General features: G+C 46.7%; 1 long non-coding RNA gene across 1 annotated transcript; it reads right to left on the bottom strand.

The window, feature by feature from the left end:
• Positions 1-65: 65 nt before the first annotated feature.
• On the bottom strand, positions 66-2054 carry LOC140586469 (uncharacterized). Its single transcript, XR_011988282.1, has 8 exons — positions 1935-2054; positions 1522-1831; positions 1301-1420; positions 1055-1207; positions 856-958; positions 617-770; positions 389-525; positions 66-293 (listed from the first exon to the last, which is right to left on the bottom strand). It is a non-coding gene; the product is annotated as an uncharacterized lncRNA (long non-coding RNA).
• Positions 2055-6655: the final 4601 nt, after the last annotated feature.

Genomic DNA, 6655 nt, shown 5'->3' with positions numbered 1-6655 from the left:
ATGTCTTATGGACTATCCTCCATTGCAGTCACATGCCCCTCGGATGGCCAACTCCTGTAGTTTGGCCTTCTTGATCTTTGGCCTTGACTAAACCAGCTGGCCACACTCTCTCTAGCATCAAAATCTTCCAGACTTGGCCCCTCTACACTGATTCTTATCAGATCTTCCACTGTGTCTGAATGAAGGGATGCTCTAGTGTCTGATTTGATCCTCTTCTGTGCAGAGAACCCTCTCTCACAAACTGCAGCTGAGACAGGGAGGACCAGCATAATATGTACAAGGTGCAGGATGTTCTGAGAAAAAAAAATACATTCAAGAATTTATTTAAGCAATGTGTGTACGATAGCAAAACTGACACAATCTTACAAGAACATTAACAAAAACTGACCTTGTACTCTGAACAGTAGGGCTCTCTGGTCAACATGAGCTCCCAAAGGCTGAGGTAGGTCTTGTCTTTGAACATCCTGGCAATTAACAGCTTCAAGCCTACAAACTTCTTTTGCAAGCTCAGTGATTACACCATTTCTGAAAATGATGATTACACAGCTAATCAGTGTTCACATGAACAAAATATCTACCAACAGCACACATAATATTGTAGTAATCCACCAGCTACCTTCTCAGGACTGTGGAGAAGTGATCCAATAGAAATGCAAGGTCATCAGCACCATGGTCCACTAAGTCCTCTTGGTTCTCTGGCCAGCTATCATGATTGAAAATTTTGAAGCATTTGACAGCCTTAGTTGTGTCAGACTCAGAAGCACTCTCCCCTGTTGTAAGAACAAATACATTTTAGTAAATGAGTAACAATATTTCTTATCTACATGTGTTTATAAGACAGGTGACTACACTTGCCTAGGAGGCTACTGAATCTTGCTTTCAGATGTTTTACAGTGGATTTGATTGTTGCATCCATTACTCCTGCCAGCTTTGATGCCTCTCCTTTGAGTGTTATTGTCTGTGTGTTGCATGAACCATAAATAGAGATTGTGAGTTAGATATTAGAAATATTTGTAAAAATGGACTGTTCTAGGAGACAAAACCATACATATACCTGGAATTTGTAGATTGCCATTTCACCCTCATCCTGCTGTTGCCTTCTCTGCAGCCTCATGTCAGCCAGGAACTCTGACAGTTGTCCATTAGGCTTGGGTCTCACAACCATTGCCTCTGTGGTCACCAGCAGTTTTTCAAGGCCGCAAACTGCCTGTTTAGATATAACAGTGCAGTATTATTAACACAGCTGAAGATGACCACAAACACAATTCAAATTTACACATCCCACATTCATCTCCCTTACCTGAGGTAGGATGATCTCATTCCTCTGAAGTAGGAGGCTAAACTTACTAATGCCACTGAACACGTCTGCAATAAAATGGCAAAAGGCCACAAAAGTGGCATCTTCCATTGATTTCTTAACCTGTATCATACAACAGTAAAAAATAGTCACATAGAACACTGATGAACTAAATTCCTAAAAAAAAATAAAATGAAAGGAATATTCTGAAAGAATGCACTGGCCTTTGTAGCTCAGCCTGCAATGTCTGCATTGGCAGAGGAGCCTGCCAAATGGTCCACATGGTAGTACACAGCAGTGAACTGTCCTGGTTTAAGAAAGGTCTCCAGGGCCCTTGAAACATGTGGGAGCCACCTTGTCCCCTTCACCCCACTGGGCATCAGCACATTTACCCCCAAGTCAGCCCCAACGACCCTGAGCTCTCTCATTGATTTTGGGCTGAAATGGTAGGTCTTCCAAATTAAATGTAGAAGGTCGTACAATTGCCCCATCATTGGATTGTCCCTCTGCACTGACAACATTGCCAATTCCAATCTGAAAAGATAGTCAAATTTTAAATTTAGGTACATCTACATTTAAATGAAAAAAACTCACAGTGACTTTAGGGTGTCAGTCATACCTTATCTTCTAGTCTTACCTGTGAGGCATACAGTGGAAAGGCACAATATGGTCACCTGCCTCTTGCTGCAGAAGTGCTATGACACCCCCTTTGCTGCCCAAATTAACAGCAGCACCATCAGCACCCAGAGCAATGATTTTCTCCAGCCAGTTACTGCACTGGTCCCCAAGAGCAGCAAATGCTTTCTTTGAGGCAGCATAAATTCCCAATTAAACAAATAAAAACGATAATACCATTTACTACCCAGATCAAGAGTTTATAATGCAGTCTATTTATTTATTTTTTCATTTTTAAGTATAAGAATATTATGGTTAATGCAGTAACGAGACGGTAGGCATATTATTGACATAGGCTCCATGACATGACATGGCTTACCTTGGGCATGAGCATGCTCGACCTCAATGTGTCCAATAAGTAAGTATATTCACCGGTCTTCCTCTCCTCAAGATACGACCGTACACAATGACGCATTCCTTTGTGGCGATATCTGTGTCTCCGTCGATCAGGAATGCCATGTACGCACTGTTCGCAATTTGCACAGACGTCTTTTTTTTCAATGTATCTGCGATGACTCCTATAAATTGGGCGCACGCGACACCATTGCTGTACGTCAGGTTTACGTTCAAGCCATTTTTCTTCATAAGAATTATTTCGGACTTGAATTTAGTGAAGGGAAGTTCTTCTTTTGCAATATTGTAGGCAACGTTAAACTTAATTATCATCTCGGCCTCGTCTGATGATCTGTTCGCTGCTGCCTGCCGCTGAAAGGCAGCGGGGAGAGGGGACACTTGAGCAGTGCATTTATCGCGGCATGTAATGTGTTTTATAGATGCATTGTGCTTTTTCAGCGTTTCAATTCTAAATGTATTAGAACCAGTCACAAATGCACTACTGCCGGCCATGGTCTTCCCACACTCTTTACAGTAAATACAGTGCATTATATTATCGGCTTTACTGTATCTTAGCCAGGGAAACTGGTCAAGCCACTCTTTTCGAAATGTATACACTTTACCCCTTTTAATTTCAGTGGGCTCGGACTCGATCGTATGTGGCTCATTATCTAATGCCGTCTCCGGACCAGGGCTTGCTATAACTTGGGAGGTTGATGGCTCCGTGTCAGAGCATTGGTTATGATTTTCGGACGGATCAGGCCCTAACTTAACATTCTTAACGAAAAAGCTGTCAATCGTTCTTTTCATCTTCTCTCATAATCCGCGGCTACATCCACTGTTTACCTGATGGGCTACTCACCTCTCTCTGTCTGACTACATAACATGCATTTTCAAACGTACACACACGTACAGGAATATCTGGACCACGGCCAATCAGAGGGGGGGCGGGATCCGCCCTTCACTATCTCTGATTGGTTTAGACCACGATATGGGCCTAATGTGTGTCTGTTGTTGAACAACAGGGAGACTTTAAGAGTCACGGAGTTTCGTTTTTTTTTCCCCCTCGAATGGCTGGTCGCACCGGTGCAACCTTTGATTTTTTTTAGTCACACCATTGAGAAATTAGGTCGCACGTGCGACCAGATTGGTCGCACTCTAGAGCCCTGTGATTAGATAATTGCATTAATGAGAAATTGAACAGGTGTTCCTAATAATCCTTTAGGTGAGTGTATATGCTATGTCGAGATCTCCTGGGGAAATCAAGAGTGTTGCCCACAAACATTGTTCAGCTTTTGGCCTAACATGGTCCTTACGTGTTTTAAAGTTGCGTGAAGTGGAGTGAGGAGCATTCTGAACATCAAACTATTTTAAGATAAATTGTCTATAACAGGAAATTTAGTTTCTCAATTTATTTCTTATATATTATTTTGTTAATTATTGAGTTCAAAGTTTTGTAGTAAATGGTGATATTGCCATCAATTTGGTGATAATGTGAGCCAAACATTTCTCGAAAATGACATTTGCATAAGTAAAACATTCTGAAATTATATTTCTATTTTATTCTGCTGCTGCTTAGATGTTAACATCTCTGTCTCTCTCTCTCTCTCTCTCTCTCTCTCTCACTCTCACTCTCTCCAGGACAGTGAAAGTATAGCTTACAAGCCGCTGTATCCTGGTGTACCTCTTTCAAAAGGAGAAAATACAGTATATTGATGTCCAGTCTGTTACGACATATTTTAACCAGTGAATCCCTGATTCACTTATTAGAAATGTTTAACATAATGTTGCCTGATCTTATCCCATCTTCACATTACCTTTTCCACGAAGAATTTGCAAGTTCATCAAAATGTAAAGTTCACTTTTATTGTGAAATCTGTCTAAAATACCTTGGCATTAGACTGTGGGCGTATCCGTTGTTCTGATTGGTCGAGGGGTTTTTGGCCAATTGGTATCAAAGATGCTTATGCCACGTGTTGCCAAGTATACCTGGCTGCAGCCAGCAGGAGGGCCTACCCTACGTCACCCCACGAGTCTACCTGAGTGCTGCTGCTGACCATGTCCATCCCTTTATGACCACAGTCTACCTGAGTGCTGCCGCTGACCATGTCCATCACATTATGACCAGTCTACCTGAGTGCTGCTGCTGACCATGTCCATCCCTTTATGACCACAGTCTACCTGAGTTCTGCCGCTGACCGTGTCCATCCCTTTATGACCGCAGTCTACCTGAGTGCTGCCGCTGACCGTGTCCATCACATTATGACCGCAGCCTACCTGAGTGCTGCTGCTGACCATGTCCATCACATTATGACCGCAGCCTACCTGAGTTCTGCCGCTGACCGTGTCCATCCCTTTATGACCACAGTCTACCTGAGTGCTGCCGCTGACCGTGTCCATCCCTTTATGACCGCAGTCTACCTGAGTGCTGCCGCTGACCGTGTCCATCACATTATGACCGCAGCCTACCTGAGTGCTGCTGCTGACCATGTCCATCACATTATGACCGCAGCCTACCTGAGTTCTGCCGCTGACCGTGTCCATCCCTTTATGACCACAGTCTACCTGAGTGCTGCCGCTGACCGTGTCCATCCCTTTATGACCGCAGTCTACCTGAGTGCTGCCGCTGACCGTGTCCATCCCTTTATGACCACAGTCTACCTGAGTGCTGCCGCTGACCGTGTCCATCCCTTTATGACCGCAGTCTACCTGAGTGCTGCTGCTGACCGTGTCCATCCCTTTATGACCACAGTCTGCCTGAGTTCTGCCGCTGACCGTGTCCATCCCTTTATGACCGCAGTCTACCTGAGTGCTGCCGCTGACCGTGTCCATCCCTTTATGACCAGTCTACCTGAGTGCTACTGCTGACCGTGTCCATCCCTTTATGAACAGTCTACCTGAGTGCTGCCGCTGACCGTGTCCATCCCTTTATGACCACAGCCTACCTGAGTGCTGCCGCTGACCGTGTCCATCCCTTTATGACCACAGCCTACCTGAGTGCTGCCGCTGACCGTGTCCATCCCTTTATGACCACAGTCTACCTGAGTGCTGCCGCTGACCGTGTCCATCCCTTTATGACCAGTCTACCTGAGTGCTGCCGATGACCGTGTCCATCCCTTTATGACCACAGCCTACCTGAGTGCTGCCGCTGACCGTGTCCATCACATTATGACCACAGTCTACCTGAGTGCTGCCGCTGACCGTGTCCATCCCTTTATGACCACAGCCTACCTGAGTGCTGCTGCTGACCGTGTCCATCCCTTTATGACCACAGTCTACCTGAGTGCTGCCGCTGACCGTGTCCATCCCTTTATGACCAGTCTACCTGAGTACTGCCGCTGACCGTGTCCATCCCTTTATGACCACAGCCTACCTGAGTGCTGCCGCTGACCGTGTCCATCCCTTTATGACCGCAGTCTACCTGAGTGCTGCCGCTGACCGTGTCCATCACATTATGACCGCAGCCTACCTGAGTGCTGCTGCTGACCATGTCCATCACATTATGACCGCAGCCTACCTTAGTGCTGCCGCTGACCGTGTCCATCCCTTTACGACCGCAGCCTACCTGAGTGCTGCCGCTGACCGTGTCCATCCCTTTATGACCGCAGCCTACCTGAGTTCTGCTGCTGACCGTATCCATCTCTTTATGACCACAGTCTACCTGAGTGCTGCCGCTGACCGTGTCCATCCCTTTATGACCTCAGTGTACCTGAGTGCTGCCGCTGACCGTGTCCATCCCTTTATGACCGCAGCCTACCTGAGTGCTGCTGCTGACCATGTCCATCACATTATGACCGCAGCCTACCTGTGTGCTGCTGCTGACCGTGTCCATCCCTTTATGACCACAGTCTGCCTGAGTTCTGCCGCTGACCGTGTCCATCCCTTTATGAACAGTCTACCTGAGTGCTGCCGCTGACCGTGTCCATCCCTTTATGACCACAGCCTACCTGAGTGCTGCTGCTGACCGTATCCATCCCTTTATGACCACAGTCTACCTGAGTGCTGCTGCTGACCGTATCCATCCCTTTATGACCACAGTCTACCTGAGTGCTGCCGCTGACCGTGTCCATCCCTTTATGACCACAGCCTACCTGAGTGCTGCTGCTGACCGTATCCATCCCTTTATGACCACAGTCTACCTGAGTGCTGCCGCTGACCGTGTCCATCCCTTTATGACCGCAGCCTACCTGAGTGCTGCCGCTGACCGTGTCCATCCCTTTATGACCGCAGTCTACCTGAGTGCTGCCGCTGACCGTGTCAATCTCTTTATGACCACAGTCTACCTGGCTGCTGCCGCTGACCGTGTCCATCCCTTTATGACCGCAGCCTACCTGAGTGCTGCTGCTCACC

This window comes from Paramormyrops kingsleyae, unplaced genomic scaffold (assembly GCF_048594095.1).
Source record: "Paramormyrops kingsleyae isolate MSU_618 unplaced genomic scaffold, PKINGS_0.4 ups68, whole genome shotgun sequence".
In the NCBI taxonomy this organism is placed as follows: domain Eukaryota; kingdom Metazoa; phylum Chordata; class Actinopteri; order Osteoglossiformes; family Mormyridae; genus Paramormyrops; species Paramormyrops kingsleyae.
Note: the sequence above shows the minus strand (reverse complement) of the source record. Positions and strands in the feature narration are given on the sequence as shown.